Source organism: Microtus oregoni, unplaced genomic scaffold (genome assembly GCF_018167655.1).
Source record: "Microtus oregoni isolate MIOR12 unplaced genomic scaffold, Mior012 000073F_000, whole genome shotgun sequence".
NCBI classification, from domain to species: Eukaryota; Metazoa; Chordata; class Mammalia; order Rodentia; family Cricetidae; genus Microtus; species Microtus oregoni.
The window spans coordinates 1,838,893-1,855,636 of record NW_024543980.1 but is presented as its reverse complement, the minus strand read 5'-3'; the positions used below and the strand labels follow the sequence as shown (position 1 = coordinate 1,855,636).

Sequence of the window (16,744 nt, the reverse complement as noted above, 5' to 3'; positions counted from 1 at the left end):
CTGTGATAGGATCAGGCCAGCGATGACAACTGTGTTTACCTTTGCAGAAACTGTTGCTAGACTGGCTCAAGTCCAGGTCAATGAGATGGAAAAGAAAGACTGATGTTTCTGGAAAATTCTTCTTAAGCATGCAAAGAAGAAACTGTTCTGTTCCCCTTTGACACCTACATTTCAATGTGGTTTCTAGAGTTCTAGGAGTCATCTTGTGCCCATAAATTGACCTGCCAAGGAAAACAGAAATTACCAATGGTATGATGAGAGAGAGAGCAAAAATCTTGGGTTTTTGAGGAGCTCTCTAACCTCAATAAAACTACACACTTCGTGATAAAGCATTGTGCTGGATAGTTTTATGCTAACTTGACACACCATATAGTCATGTGAGAGAAAGGAACCTCAACTGAGAATTATGCCTCCATGAGATCTGACTGTAGGCAGGCCTGTAGAGCATTTTCTTAATTAGTGATTAATGGAGGAGGAGCCAGCCCAGTGTGGATGGTGCCACCCCTGGGCTGGTGGTCTTAGGTTCTATAGGAAAGCAGGCTGAGGAAACCATCTAGAGCAAGCCAGTAAGCAGCTCCCCTCTGCGGCCTCTGCATAAACTTCTGCCTCTAGGTTCCTTCATGTGGAAGCATAAGCCAAATAAACCCTTTCTTCCTCAAGTTGTTTTTGGTCATGGCTTCATACAGCAATAATAACCCTAACTAAGAGAATCATCAAAAATGTCCTTATGTTTTAATTCATGAATACTTGACATGTTTGTCATTTACCTTTAATATTTCCTTCTGAACATACTGTTCCACCATGGTAGCAATGAGAAACCCTGGGAATGAGAACACAGGTAGCTAGCTAGGAGACACTAAAAGAATTATTTTCTAGGTATCAAGTTTTATTTCCACTTACTAGGTATTGTTTCTGGACAGTGATCGTGCTTTTTGGAAATCAGTTCTCTTCATAAAAGAACAGTTGAATTTGGGTTAGATGTGCAGCTCTCTGACTGTAACTACTCGGGATATTGAGGATGCAGGGGATCCTGAACCGCATTGTGAGACCTGTTCCAAAATAAGAAGGAAGTCAAAGACTGAAAATATGTTGGAAAAGGCTTTGCCAAGTGTGCATAAAGTCCTGGGTTTTCTCCTCTACAGCAGAAAGTGTCCCCTGCCCCAATGCTGCTGAGTGAATGAAAGCATCTGGCTGTTTAATCTGTCTCCCTCTGCCTCCATTCTCTTATCTATATAATCTCTTCTTAGGCTCAGATTGACTTTTCACTCTACCTTCTCCTTTTGCTTTGTTTTTTCTCTGTTTGTTTTGCAACATTGGAAATTGATAACCAGACCTGGTACATAGACCAACAAGAACTCTGCTACCAAACTTTATTGCAGCTGCTTTGTTCTCCTCTTGAGCCCCATTTGGCCTCATCTTCTTAGCTTGGCTCTATGTTGTTTATCACATTTTCCTGGCTCACCTTGGCATAAATTTAGGTCAAGCAAAAATGACTATGTATTACTGCACAAGTATTATCTTGCTCCTCTGCTTCCCACTGTATGCCTTAAAACCTCAGACCCAAAGGAGGATGCATATCCCCGGATGTACCACCTCTTTTGCTTTGCTCATGGCCCTGTTCACATTAAGCCAGGCAGTATCTGCAAAAGCAAACATTTCTTTGTTCCATAAATTTCATAAACACATTAAGAACTGGTCCACATCGGACTGAAATCTCAAGGTCCAAATCAGGAGCAGGAGAGAGAGCACGAGCAAGGAACTCAGGACCGCGAGGGGTGCACCCACACACTGAGACAATGGGGATGTTCTATCGGGAACTCACCAAGGCCAGCTGGCCTGGGTCTGAAAAAGCATGGAATAAAACTGGACTCACTGAACATAGCAGACAATGAGGACTACTGAGAACTCAAGAACAAGGGCAATGGGTTTTTGATCCTACTGCACATACTGGCTTTGTGGGAGCCTAGGCAGTTTGGATGCTCACCTTACTAGACCTGGATGGAGGTGGGTGGTCCTTGGATTTCCCACAGGGCAGGGAACCCTGATTACTCTTCGGGCTGAAGAGGGAAGGGGACTTGATCGGGGGAGGGGGAGGGAAATGGGAGGCGGTGGCGGGAAGGAGGCAGAAATCTTTAATAAATAAATAAAAAGAGAAAAAAAGAATTAAGAGCTAGCTAGGAATCTGCCTAAGCTATTGGCCAAACACTATTGTAAAAAAAAAAACTGGTTCACATCTTCCCTTTATTCTTCCATTAATGGCAAGGCTGCTTAGAGAACACCTGCTGCGTGGGAGCAGCATGACATAGTGAGTGGTTATGCTTCAGCCTTTGAAAACGAGGAAGCCGAAAGTTATACCTGCCATCTGCTTGCTGTGCCAACAACAGGCAAATCACCTAACCTCTTAGAGCCTCGATTTTTTTCCACTGGTGAAATAGAGACAACAATAGTGTATATAGCTGGGTATCATTCTGAAAGAAAAGATGCTTATGGAACATTTGGCACATAGACTAGCAGAGAGTAAGCACCTATTAGGTGATTGCTATTATTATTAATGCATTTTTGAGATGAATGAATGAAAATTATGTATGGAAGGGCAAAAATGATTAGTATTCTCATAAATATAAACTGTGTCTAGTACATTGTGATGGTGGTTTGAGGTCTCTCTCTCTCTTTCTTACATTATTCATATAAGAATTTCCTTTATACCTATGGTGTCATAGCAGAAACTATAGCAGTCTGAAAAGTGACTATTAATGACTTTGGTTTCTGTAAATTTGGAAAAATAGCATTAAGGACAGGACTTCTGGTTACCTATAGCTAATTAAACCAGAAAGGAACTTATTAGCAATAACGTGGAAAGGCCAGGGTTGGGCTGTAGTTCATGGAGTCTTCAGGAAAGTTCTCCAGTCTTCAGATTCATAAATGGTGGTGAACACAGATACAGCCAAAAAAAAAAAAAAAAAAAAAAAAAAAGATCAAACTGCTGAGATCGCCCACCCACGGACTATGTGTCCCCAAGGCCACCCACTATCACATTAATGGGTTCTGCTTCCCTAACACTGGCCTGCTGCAGCCTCCAGGTTTTCCATTCCTGTGTAACCACAGAGAATAATTTCTGAATGTCTGTATGCACTGTTCATTCTTTCTCATCCAATCTAGCAAACCAGACTTGATCACACTGGATTCCATCTGCTCTGAGAAAGGGAAAAGAATGACCTGATCCTTTAGGTTTGCAGTAAGGAGTTAGGTCTTCTCTCCCACTTGCCTTGGGCTTAGTCCTCCATTAGGGGTGTTTAGATGATAGGTAATTACTCACTGTTCACTAAAAACACTTAGAAACAAGAAATCAGGAACAGAAACAAGATTCAGAAATGGTCCCTTGGAGCTGAGGTGTAGTTCAGTGACAGAGTTCCTCTTTTCTATCCCCAGCACTGGGGTAGGATGCCTTAGAAGATTATCCCCCTGTGCAGCTGAGAGATGTCTTCTTCTGTAACTGTTTTCCACTCCAAATACATATGAAATAGCAGCAAAAGAATCTTCATTATTTTTCATAGATGGAAATTTAAAGAAAATCCTCTTTCTCAGCAATGTTTATCATGGCTAGTAAAGTAATTGCATGACATACTGACATTTATAAAAAGCATGGTGAAGTGCTGGAAACAGTTTCTGTTGCCAGACACCTATTGGCAGGCTTAGAAACAGGTCCCCTGGAGCCTGATGGAGAGAAGCAAAGCCTCCCTTTTTAAAGGAGCAGTAGATGGTAGTCTTTGTCATCCCTGACAGGGTAAAGCAGAAGGAATCCACGGGGCTCCCTCCATCTGGGAAAGAGTCTGTCTTCTGAGGCCAAGCAGTCAATGTGTTTGCATTCTTTACACTTTCTGCAGTGCCCTTTCAGAAGGACAACTTGTAGAAGGCTGGAAAAGTCCATCCAAAAGAACCACACCATTTCATGTTGTTTCAGAGCAGATAGGCCAACCCCGAGAACTCCCAAGCTAAAGATGGCAAGATGGAACAGTAAGAACCACCTGCAAAAGTCACTAATTGTTTCTTAGAAAAATGAAGAGATTGGTGACTGACAAACTCTGATACTTGAAAGTGTTGGTGATCTTAGACTTTATTCTCCCTCTGAATCTGATCCACTCAGTTAAGCCAGAAAATGCATTCATGACTCTTACTTGGGGACAAGTCATTTCTGCTTGAAGATTATTCCCATTTTAAGGGTCCATTTCCCATTTGCTTGTTGAACATCTGCTTTTAAGACATTTAGCCAAATCCCTTTCCTTTCAAGGTTCTGAACTTGTCATTTATCCTTAATCCTCGGAAGGAAATTCTGTGACTGCTCCAAGGTAAACAGGGCTTCACTCAGAGAGCAAAAGAAAAAAAAATCTCATTAAAAGGTTGAAGCAAAGCTGAACAAATTTACATCCTCGAATAAAACACCAATGACTGTTTGAAGTAGTGCTTCTGTGGGGGAAACAAAACACAATTTGATTACCAATTTATTGATCATAAATAAATGATCAGATATAGCATAATATGATGCTTTTGACATCAGAAGTTGACTGGCTGGAGCTCTCAAGAGAAATTTTTCCTTAAGGTTTATGATATATTTGCATTTTAATAAACTATCTTAGAGTGTTTTTCATTTCCTTGGTTTAAGTTTTCATCAGTATTAATAAAATAAGTTATTCTGGGTCTGAATCTGCCTGACATTAGAAAAATTATACATGGTTCTTTGTATTGTCCTCAGTTTTTCAAAATTACAGATAATTTTGTCTTTAAGCATTTTAACGGCAAGGTTTATGAAATGTTTCCCTTTTTGGTCCCAAAGCTCATAACAGGGCAGTATACAGCAGCAGGTGCTTAACCCTCACACATGGGTTACCTTTCCCGCTTTTCTGCTAAATGTGATCTGGTGGGATGGCCTTACCTGTTAGTCACGCCCTCACATGTCTCAGGGATTCATGGACCAAACGTTTATACCCTTTGTTTCTAAATCTATTACAAAGTTTTGCTCTAAATTATGTCAGTGAAGGCACTTATTAAAGTGCCACAGAGAGCTGAATCGCATTTATGCTGCTAAAAATCATTTAATGGATGAACAACTTGGAAAAAAAGAACTCTCACCACCCACGCACATCATGCTAAAACAGGGCAACGTTTTTTGCACTTGCTTTCCTGCTTAGCCTGAGAAAGATTACTGATGTCCATCTTTCCCTCCCTCAGCATTTCAGCTTCGTCCTGGCCAGCTGCTGAATCGTTAAGCAGTATACCGCCCTGTCTTTGTAATTCCCAAACCATGTGTCTCTATTGCCAACTGCACCGCACATCTTTACGGCAGTGACATGTTTGCAAAAGAATTAAAATCAGAATATTCATTTAGCCTCTTATTTTTTGTAAAAATACAAAAACAAAATGGGGAGGGAGGGAAAGAAAACTTCCGTGTTCTGTGCTGTTGTTCTCATGGTAAGATGCTCCATGGAAGGGAGCCCAGCAGTGGGCAGAGGCTGTGAGTCCCCGATAACGAGCGCTTAACATTTCCGTGGTATTCCCATTTGCTGGTGCACTGCAGCGGCCACAAGCCTGATTGATATATGCCTGCAATGGCACTTTTCCATTTGACACACTCTCTCTCTCTCTCTCTCTCTCTCTCTCTCTCTCTCTCTCTCTCTCTCTCTCTCTCTCTCTCTCTCTCTCTCTCCCTGGGTCGCTTAAACAACAGTCCTAACTTTTGTGTGTTGCAAATATAAAAGGCAAGCCATGTGACAGAGGGACAGAAGAACAAAAGCATTTGGAAGTAACAGGACCTCTTTCTAGCTCTCAGAAAAGTCTGAGAAGAAAGGAGCCCTGCGTTTCCCCCAAGGTAAGCAGGAAAACAAGCGCTGCCGGCTTGCCTAGGAAATTACTTCTTTCCAAACTCAGCCTTTCATCCTTCTTGCAAAGAGACAACCTTTAAATATCACTTAAATTTGCATCACTTTAATTTGCATTAATCTGTAGCTTGCTAGCCGTGTGGGCTTTTTGTTTGTTTGTTTGTTTTAAATGAACGGGTGTGTGAAGTCTGTGACAGAGCAGGAAGCGTCCCAGAGAAGCTCGAAAATATCTTCGGGATTGATTTCTTTTCAAACTCTGCATAGTTAGCTGTAACTTCGAAATGGTTCTTCTATGTGACACTATGAAGGGGGATGGAGAAGCAGCATTTGCTGACTTGCATTTGTGAAGTCCCGTATCTTCCCCACCGCCGCCTTCATCCCACTTACAATGGGGGCACTATTAACGCAGGCGAGTCTGCGAGGTTAAACGTGCACTGTTTACTTTTATTGCTCCTTATGTATGCGGCTGATCTCCTGCCAGGGCAGTGCCGGAGTGCTCAGAATGACTTCAAACAATAGGCAACATTTATGCCTAGCTTTCAGTGTCACATTGCTTCTTAGCGCTCTTCTCCCATCCCGCCTTGGGACTTTGCTTCCATGGATACATTCAAGAGTGTAGGGAGATGAGGATGGGTTCGCTGTATGATTATGATTGAGCGAAAAGTCTGAGGAAATGCATGCTGTTTGCCTTGGCCTTATTGCAAGGGGTTATTTTTAGTAGTCGGTTTGTCCCTGCAGCACGACCAAAGATCCAATGTCCAAGAAGTGACCAGGAAAGGATGCTCCTGACAGCACAGGGACCAGAACCTGGAGGAATGACTCCCACAGACACCTGAGGAATAATCAGAGGGTCCTTTCCAATTCCCGATTGCAACTTCTCTCATTAAATGAACAATTGAGCTGTAGGAGGCCCGGGCATAACTCTCTTGAGGGACGGGAAGTTTGATTGTGTGCAGAATGTTAATGACTCAGAAAGCACAGTAACTGAGGCTTATTGTAATGGACAAGCCCAGATAAGCCTCTGTGAAAGAGCACCCCCACACATTCTCTCTCTCTCTCTCTCTCTCTCTCTCTCTCTCTCTCTCTCTCTCTGTCTGTCTGTCTGTCTCTCTCTCCCTCCCTCCCCCCCCCCCGCTGAGATTCAGGTACAAAGAGTAATCTATTCAGCAAGATGAGAATTCCTTATACCTTGTAACTGTCATTCCTAGAAGGTATGGCTGTTGCAGAGCATGTTTCTCTCCATTTCTAATATTAGTGTGTTCTAAGTACAAGATATAACACGGCAAATCACTTCAACACAACACTAGTAACCAGCTGCATGTGGAAACACAGAGATGCTGCAAATTCACTGGTGGCTGTGGGTGTCAGCTCACTACCTCAAGAACCGTCTGCCTCAGAATGGCATTTAGATTTCATGCAAGTATCTGCTCACTTCCCCTACATTAATTTTCCTTCTGAAAGTGAACCTGAGGGTTCTGTCGGCTAGCTTGCATTGTGGAACAGGGGCACAATTTATGGGGATCCCCCCCCCCACACACACATCATTTTCACAAATAACTAGCCTAAGAAGCTTTGTGAAATAAAAGTCAGACATTCAAAGGAGTGAATTTACCATTGGGTCACTAATCAAGAAAGACTGTAAAAAATAATATGGATTGGATTGTTGTAATATTTTATGACAATTTAAAAAAATACTGCTGTTAGCAAAGCATTTAAGTGACTGCAAACAATTCTCCTAAGCTGTCATTCAGGCCATTATAGGAGAGCGTTTGGACACAAATGTAACGCTGTGCATCATTTCTCTTAAAGCACATTTGCTTCAGGTAATGGGAGGACTGGTATTATTACTGTGTATCAAGCAGCTGACACCCACAGATGGAAATATGCCTGTGGAGTTCTCAATCTTAATTTGAGTTCCAATGACACTGTCAAGGGAAAAATAAATCATTTTTCAATACATTTAACAATTTTCAACTCATTTATTTTCCTGGGTCCTTGAAAAATGACTTTCTCAGAATTCTAACCACCAATGGTGGCCAGAGACTGTTACTGTCTTGAGATTTCAAAATTTCAGTACCATTGTTCTTCCTGTGTCATTCATGCCAGCATCTTTTAATACGTATTTATTAAGCATTTGCCATGTGCCTGGCACTATCCTTATCCTGATGGATGCACAAGTGAATGGGACATTGTGCCACATTTTTATCTTTGGTCTGTATGCTCTTTCCTGTTGAATCTGGGAAGAGAAACAGCATTGCCAATGGGTAATTGACAAGAACTTTCTGCTTATTAGGAACCATATCCAATAGCTGCTAATGTTCTAGATTATTGAAATACTTATCAGCAGGTTTTCTATTTATAACGAAGGGTTCTCCTCTTCTTTGGCTGTTTGCACGAGATCCTGAGTATATCACACTTGCACGGCTAATCTGCTCCAATTTTTTCTTGGGGTTGGGATAGAAGCAGTTTGGAAAAAGAATAGCATATCCTTCTTAAGTTCTCTTGAACTTAAGTTCCCACCCTCTGGAAGGGAACTGTATGCTATCAGGAGATGGGTGTGAGTCACCTCCCCAGCAGCTGGCATCAGGGCTACTTGGTGAATCACTGTATTGGAAACACGCACAGAGGAAGATGCAATCACTCTCTCCCATCACTTACTTATCCTATTCCCTAGACTGAGGAAATCAGTGACCTCTGTGCTTGGCCTAAATTTAAGAGGGCCCTGGGATGAGTAGCTGGACGTTGTTTTCTAAACCTAGGTCTCTGTCTGAGCCACACACAGCGCAGCTTTCAAAGAAGTCAGTCTAGTGTTTCATCACATGATTAGGTTCCTGGGGAAAATCCTGAAAATGTCATCAAAATGTCCTTGATTTTGTTGCCTGTTAGCAGAAATGTCTGGTAGTTGGAGTACCTCTGACCTCTGAGGTTCCTGACTCATCCTAGGAAAGCCACATCTTCTTGCCATTGGCCTGGGTGCCCATGTTCATTTTTTTTCATGACTGTCACTTAACGACACTCTCCTGCCCGGTCAGCAGGAACAGAGGGGATGGAGAGGCAGGTGGGAAGACTAAGAAGCAGGAACACTGAACAATGAGAGGGAAGAAGGCCCATGGGAAGGTGGATGAGCTCCAGGGCCCAAATTGCTGTGGCCTGCCCTGTCTGTGATCAGCTGTCATTTCCTCTTCGTGTATGACACTGTGGAACATATTAAAATTTCTCTGGGATGGTATGTTTGGAATTCCTCTGATGCCCCACCTCACAAACTAACCGGACAATAAAAGCGAGGTTGTAAGCCATTGAACAGCTGGCTGGCTATATATTTCCCCTCTTTCTTTCCCATAATCTAATACAGAAAAGAATCCTGTTAGACTGGCAGTGCCATGTCTGGGTACTTGTTTCCTGCAAGTGCTTCCTCCACTACCTCCTCCTGCACACCCTGGAATCTTCCTGGGTGGCAAGTGGCTTCTTTTCTTTTGTTCACCACTGCTCTCAGCCCGCCCCCTTTTCCCTATGCCTGATCTCCTTCCATTGTGAGCTGCTGTTTGCTCGCCTGTTTTCCAGACAGCCTGGGTCCTGTTCCATCTGGGGAGAACAGCCCATGAGGTCTCCTCATCTCCATAGTATTCCCAGGATGTCATTCTTGGCACAGGTTCTGCTGGGCCATTAGGATATGGGGGCTTTTTGTAGTCCTGAGCCTGAACCCACTCACAGACAGGAGCAGCCACGTGGCTCGCCAAGAGCGGGGCTGGAGTGACCCGGGTTGGCAGAGACAAGCATACCATCACAGTGACCCGGACATCTCGGCGAAGGCCTGGGGTGGGAGTGCTATGGGAATGCCTGGGTGCACTTCGGCCCACATTAAGAGAAATGTGGTGATTCTGTTGCAGACTGAGAGACAAGTGACTTGGACCAAAGATCCCTGGATCTTTTGGGCTCTGCCATTCTCCTGGGTTCCTCAAGTTTCTCTGCTGTCTCTCCTCCTCAGACAGAAAGGAGGAGAAAGAGGACTTTCAATTTGGCCAGCATAGGCTGATGACTTACCAAACCCATTGCTGAAAGGGAGAACTGAGAAACCTCTCCTGATTGAGTTCGCTGAAAATGTGTAGGAATTGAGGTGAGAAAGGAGCTTGCCCTTCCTTCCCTCCTCTCTCCCTTCCTCCCTCCCTCCCTTCCTCCATCCTTCCTTCTTTTCACTTCTCTCACGACTCCCCATTTCTTCCTCTTTCTTCCCTATCTCTTTACCACAGAAGAGCAGTTTGATTCATGAGTATCGAGCAGAAGGTACTGAACTTTTTAATTAGAGATTCCCATTTAAAACTTTCATTGTGTAACATACCAAAAGACGCTGCTAATGTACATGGGAGTGAGAGTCATTATAGAGAAAACCACAAGGCAGTTTCTTATTCTTTTTTATTTCTTGGGAGCTTCAGATATCTTTTTTCAATTAACTAAAAATTCATTAAAAGACTCAAAAGGAAAAAAAACTAACATAGCTGAATTAAAATGAGCCTTTTTCTGTTAACTTGACAAGAAGAGAGGGAGAGAGGGAGGGAGGGAGAGAAAGAGAGAGAGAGGGAGAGAAAGAGGGAGAGAGAGAGAGAGAGAGAGAGAGAGAGAGAGCGCAACTTTCTACCCTTCACTGCCAGTTCTTGGGATTTAATATGAATTATTCCATACAAGTCCCTAGGCTAGAGCATCTATTTAAAGAAGCCTGGCAGCATGAAGAGAGAGGGTAAAAATACAACCACTCTTTTGTCCCATCAAAGGTTTTCTTTGGGAGGACATTAAGAGCATTTCTGTTTTCCTGTCTGCCCCTGCCAGTGGCAGCATTCCAGCTGGTAGTACCCACTCCTCACCCATCAGGTCAACAACTGTGAACTTTTCTGATTTCAGGAGAAAGTAAAGGCTGAGAAATGCTTTAGAAAGTCCCATGTGTGGACAATATGCAGGGGAGGCTGGGACTGGAATGAGTGCCTACTGGCTAGACTATACAAGTTGTCTGGTGAAATTCACCCCTGACACACACACATTTTCAGTCTTTGAGGAAGAATGTGCCTTTGTGCTGGTCGCATTGTCTGGCCTCATATTTTCAAAGCTGCCTTCTCACATCTCTGGCAAGGCTCTGCTTGGTGTGTTCACTCTATCTCCTTCATGGGGGTGTCTATGAGCCTAGTACTTAGGTATATATTACTAAGTGTCCCACTCCCTGGACCCTTTTCAGCTGTTCCGATCTAGCCGCCTAGAAGACATTTACAATCTGGAACAATGACTTTCCTGTTAGAAGGCGTGCTGACTCAGAAGATTCAAAGAATGGGCTAGTTCAGTTGGCAAGTCATCCTGAGTACTTAGAATCAGGATTTCATCCAATGGAGGTCCATTTCATCCTCGTGTCAAAATCTGGACATGAATGCTGACTGGTAGTGTGGTATAAGATTTTCTGTTTTCCACAAAAGCTAAGGCTTATTCAAACAATTTGCTCTCTTCCAAGGCCTGGCTATATTCCAATTTTTTCTTTTAAGCCATGATCCAACTGATTGCAGTATCCTTTATAAATGAGAGGGCAGCAGGTTAAGAACAAAAGTGGACCAACTGTCAGAAAATGCTAAGGAGTGCTCTTTCTTTAGCACAGTAAAGCTACAATAGGCTGAAACCTGGAGTCCCCGTCCATATTTTCATTCATAGGTAAGAAAAATAATAAGCCACACATAAAAGTAGAAAAGAATATTTTTGATGTTAAACTTGGCCCCTTTGTTTTTTTTTTCAAACAGCTCAGTTTCAGAAAGACAAAGTTTAGCTCTCCCACTCCCCCAGAAATGGGTTTGAAATTGCCTTCCTGACTTACTTGAAAAGTGATCAAACCCCCAGGTGAAAAATATCCCCAAGCTCAACTTTAGGTACAAATGTAGGTACACCCATTCCTGAAACAAACATGATGAATCAAAGGAACCAACCCTTAATCAATTTCCAATTTATCTTTAAAACTCAATTGGACACATTAGACTTGATACATTTCTGTGATCCCTTCCCCTGCCTCAATTCTGAAAATGGGCTCCTTTCAAAATTTAAGTGTTTCTTTGGAGATTTGGGTCCAAAGGCAGCAGAGTAGAATTGTGACAGGAGAACTGGCAGTGCTGAATCAAAACAAAAGGCAGCGAGAAAGCCCGTAGTCCAACCACTGCGGGATGATTAGCAGCTCAGCTCGGGGGGAGGAGGGGCATGCTTTTCACATGATGCTTGTGCTAGCCAGTCTCAGCCCTTTTCATGAAGGCCTGCATCCAGGAGTGCTCCGATTTGAATTTCACATTCGGTCCCATCATGGTGCAGAACAGGCAAATTGCATGAGCAACAGAAAAGACTGAGCGCTCTTATTGTTTATTACTGAGGACCTTCCAGCTGTTAGGTGAGATCACTCCCCACCATTCCAGAATGTGGGTTCTGGATGAGGAGATGGCAATGCAGCTTTAGAAACACTTTACTAGACACTTTGAAGAAAAGCCAAGACACCCATTTGACTTCTGGGTGAACAGGAGCTAGTGCCGAGTTAAAACTGGTCATCTCCTTTCTCCTAAGACCGTGCCACAGCTAGCAGTCAGGGAAGGGCAAGTATTGCATTATATCAGCACATAGGTCCCAGAATACCTTATCTTTTCTACCAGAAGGGTGCATCTTTAGCAAGACTGTGTCCTCTGGGTTTGGTTTCTCAAAACTCTGGATCTTGGCAAGGTGAGTAGTAGCTTGTATCACACTAGTCGCTAGTATTCTGGCTTGGATCTCACTTCTGTAGTAGGGAGCAGGTAAAATAAAGTGAAACTTTCCCCTCTTGAAATTGTGATAGTTGATAAAATTTGAAAATCAATGGCAGATTTGGGGCATCCAGAATAATTTCTCCTTTTCTTCTGTTACTATTGAGGAATCTATAATGCTTTTTGTTGTTTCTTTTAGTTTGTTTCTTTTTAAGGCAGGATATCATGTAGCCCAGGATGGCCTTGAATTCACTATGTAGCTGAGAATAATTTTAACTTCTTGTCCTCCTGCCCCTGCCTTCTGAGTACTGGAATCCCAGACATGCACCACTATGCCCATTCTATTTGTTCCCCCATGTCTTTATAAACACTACGAATTGAGCTACATACCCAGATCCAACCCCATTCTGCTTATTTTTATTCCTTGTGGATGAAAGGATAGCACAGAACTCAGAGTTCAGAGCCACTGGTGATGTGTGGCACCATAGAAAGACTACCGTTGAGCATTTTTTGACAGCTTATCACCACATCAGTCACAGTTCATAGTCTGTGTCTAGATTTGCAGAAATAATCCAAACCCCCAGAGAAAAAGATTTCAACAGAAAAGTGCTTCCCAATACTCTGGTAATCATTTCCAATTTGTGGGAAATTTATATCCTAGAAGTCAATTAGTTACATCAACTGTTAAGAACTCAGAATTAGTTTTTTTCATGAAAACTTAGATAAGTTAAAAAATGCCTAGTGGAGGATCTCACAGCTATATTCAGTGGCCTATTCTTTTGAACTCAAGCCTCAATCCAAGACTTCAGGATTGTCCTTCCCTTAGGACAGAAGTTCTGCAGATACGGTACAAAACAGGGAGACCTATTCTTGATCCCCTAAGACCTTAATAATTCACATCTCTTTTGTCTTCTCCTGGGCCAGAGCCCTGCACATGGTAGCTTAGGCTGCAGTCCAGTGTGGGACTACAGGTCATTCTAAGAAATGAACTGGCAGATAGAATTCAGCCTATAGCATCACCATCATCAAACAAAAGAAGCAGAACTCTAGAGTGAATGACTACCTTTGACTGTTCTCTCCTCCTGATGGATGCATTAAATGACACTGGAGAAAATGGCACAAATTTTAAGAAAAATAGAAACTGGTTAACTATACTCACCAATAATACATTATTATTAATAAAACATGAGCTTGGTGTGGTGGTACACACCTATAATCTTAGCATTGTGAGGGCTGGGTAGGGAGGCTCACCCAAGGATTCAGTGTCAGCTTAGTCTACAGAGTGAATTTCAGGCTATCTGGGGCTAAATATCAAGACACTGTCTAAAAAAAGCAACATAAAACAAAACCAAGATATTAATAATTTATGAACTGCATTTAGTAAATCACAAGCACCAAATCAATTGGATATTGGAGAGTATTTTTATTTCAGGCCACCCAAATGGCCTCATGGAAGAGAACATTCTAATAGCTTGGCCTCCTGTTGGCTCAAGCACATTCATTAGAATGTTCTTGGAATCTTGAGTGATCATTAACTCCTTAAAGAAGAAAGAAAGTCTCACTGTAAGATGTCTTGGGAGAGTATCTAGTCCCAGAGCAGTGCTATTTCTTCTGAGAAGCCTGGGAAGAGACAGACATGATTGAAAATGGACAAAGCTGTGAACTAGTACAACCAACTAATTGATTTTTATATAGAAGGAAATTGAGTTTTAGAGAAAACAAATAACTCAATAAGGCACTCGTAGCCAATCATGGAAGGCATGCTGCAGCTTGACCATCTCAACAGATCAGCCTTCCTTTTAGTGGATCAGACAACAGCAAAATATTCTGCAGCTTGCAGAATGCAATGAAATAGTTACTGATTATTTCAGACAAGTGAATGCATAGTCTGGAGATACAGAACACTAATAACATAGGATCGCAGAGGTCTGGGGTAGGAAACATGGTGTTTCAGGTAAGTGGTAAACTGGATAACAGTGAAAGCTTTCTTTCTTCACAAATGTGTCGAAGGTCAGGAACTTTAGCTACAGTCAAGTTCAAGGTCAAGTCCTCCCACTGCACTCCTCCCCAGGCAGTGAAACTATAAAAACCAAACACACACACACACACACACACACTCTCGCACAGGCAGGCACACATGCGTAGTTGTGGTCCACTGACTGTTGACTCATTGTTGCTCTCCACCAAGTTATATTTATTCTCAGACCTTTGAGCAACCTTATCTACAGGGGTTATGATATATTGCTTCTTCCCCTGGTTCTATTCCTCCTCTGCTTTTGCTTTCCCTTCCTCCCCTTACACACCTACCTGTTGCTGTGGAGCTCTGTCACAGATGGCTAGTCACACAGTGGGAAGAACACAGCGTCTTATCCTAGAATAGAGGGCTATTATTTAACTGCAAGAATATTTTTTTCTTTTACCCAAGGTAGCACTATGGAGGTGGCCATTGCCTCCTACTACAGAACAGACACCCTGAGATGAAGGGAGCAAGAACCACATTCTTCCCCATTGACCTTATGGCTGCATCCATAGAGATCCCCAGAGACCTTGTATCTTTTTCATTGAGTACTACTGCTTCAGGGTCAGCCCAGACTTGGCTTCTTTACTGTTACTCTTGTGTTGCTAGATAGAAATAATTTTAAGCTATTCACTGAGAGCAGGGGATGCTTTCTACAATCCGACATGCTGTTTACAGTTTATAAATTAAGTATCTTGGGAAGAAGCATCTGACTTTTCTCCAGGGCATCTTGTTGACTAGATACCATTGAAATTTTTGGGGTTCCTGGGAAAGGGCTACTTAGCATTTTGCATTCTGAATAAGATCCAGCATTCCTTGTTTTTCCAATCCTTGTATGAAGTATTATCTAGTATCAAACTTTCTCCCATCCATACAGTTTTAATTTCCCTCTTTTTAAAAAATTTCTATGCTTCAGTGCACTGCAACCTTATGCCTGACTCAGAAGATTTTTTAAAAAATTAAAACAAATATTTGGGAGTAGTGTTTCACACCTTTTACCCCAGTGTTTGGGAGGCATATGCAGGTGTGTTTCTGTGAACTCAAGTCCAGCCTGGTCTTCAGAAAGAGTTCCAAGAAAGCCAGAGACAGGTGAATCTCTGTGAGCTCAAGGTCAGCCTGGTTTATAGAGAGAGTTCCAGGACAGCCAGAACTACATAAAAAGACCTACCTGGTCTCAAAAAACAAAACAAAAATATTTTAAATAATAAATATTTCTGTATGATACACTGAGTTTATTTCAAAGTCAATATATTTTATTCACTTCACTAAGTCTTCTCAGAGACGATGCTGCGCATGCTAAACATAAATTAGTGAATGGGATGATGTATCAATGGGGCCTCAAAATTAAAAAGGAAAAAGCAGGCTAAGACTCTTTACTTATAAATGCAGTGAATCTATTTATTTCCTCTTACCTTTATCTATTTTACCTGTTTTTAGTGATGGGAATTTAACCCTGGGCCTCAGCATGTGAGCCACACCCCTGAACCCTGATCCATACATTTTATCTGCTAGAGCGAAAGGAAGCCCATGGTAAATGCTCAGTGATTAGATATGTATGGTGAATAAACAAATGTTTGTTGAAAGAAGCCAGGGAAAGAACATCTGTCTATTTCAGTACGGAAAACAGCTCAGGAGAAACACAGCTATGGAAACACTGCCCTCCTTTGCCTCAGAAGTAGGGCAAAAACAAGGCCGTTCTTAGCACATGACACTTGTCTTAGCCTGCTGCTGAAATCACTTGCGCAAAGCCAGTGCTTCACTCTCTGCCAGGCAGAAGGTCAGCCCAAGAATGAGCTGATCTGTGGGCGCAGCACCATCTCTCACCCAGGAGGCCGCTCTATTATTTCAATGAGGATGACAGGTGGGGAAATCTGGGCACCAGTTGTTCTTTTCCACTGGTAGCGTTTGAGAGGTAGCTCCAAAGTCGGGCATGCTGGCCTACGTGCTTCTCCTGCTGCAAAGGCTCTAGCACATGGCTCTGTCCTGTGGCCAAGTTCAGGACTCAGAGACTGTCCCAGAGCACATAGCACAAAGGACTACTGAGTTCTGTTCTTCAACTCATCGTGGCTTGGTTGGCTGAGGTCCTAAATCCTAATCATCACTATTTGAGT

General features: G+C 42.6%; 1 protein-coding gene across 2 annotated transcripts in view; it reads left to right on the top strand.

The window, feature by feature from the left end:
- Positions 1–5,728: 5,728 nt before the first annotated feature.
- LOC121441038 (norrin-like) overlaps positions 5,729–16,744 on the top strand; it is a 29,992-nt gene continuing 18,976 nt past the window's right edge. For both annotated transcript variants that reach the window (XR_005973421.1, XM_041642178.1), the window contains exon 1: positions 5,729–5,863. The gene's annotated coding sequence lies outside the window, so the exon portion shown is untranslated. The remainder of the gene's footprint in view (positions 5,864–16,744) is intronic.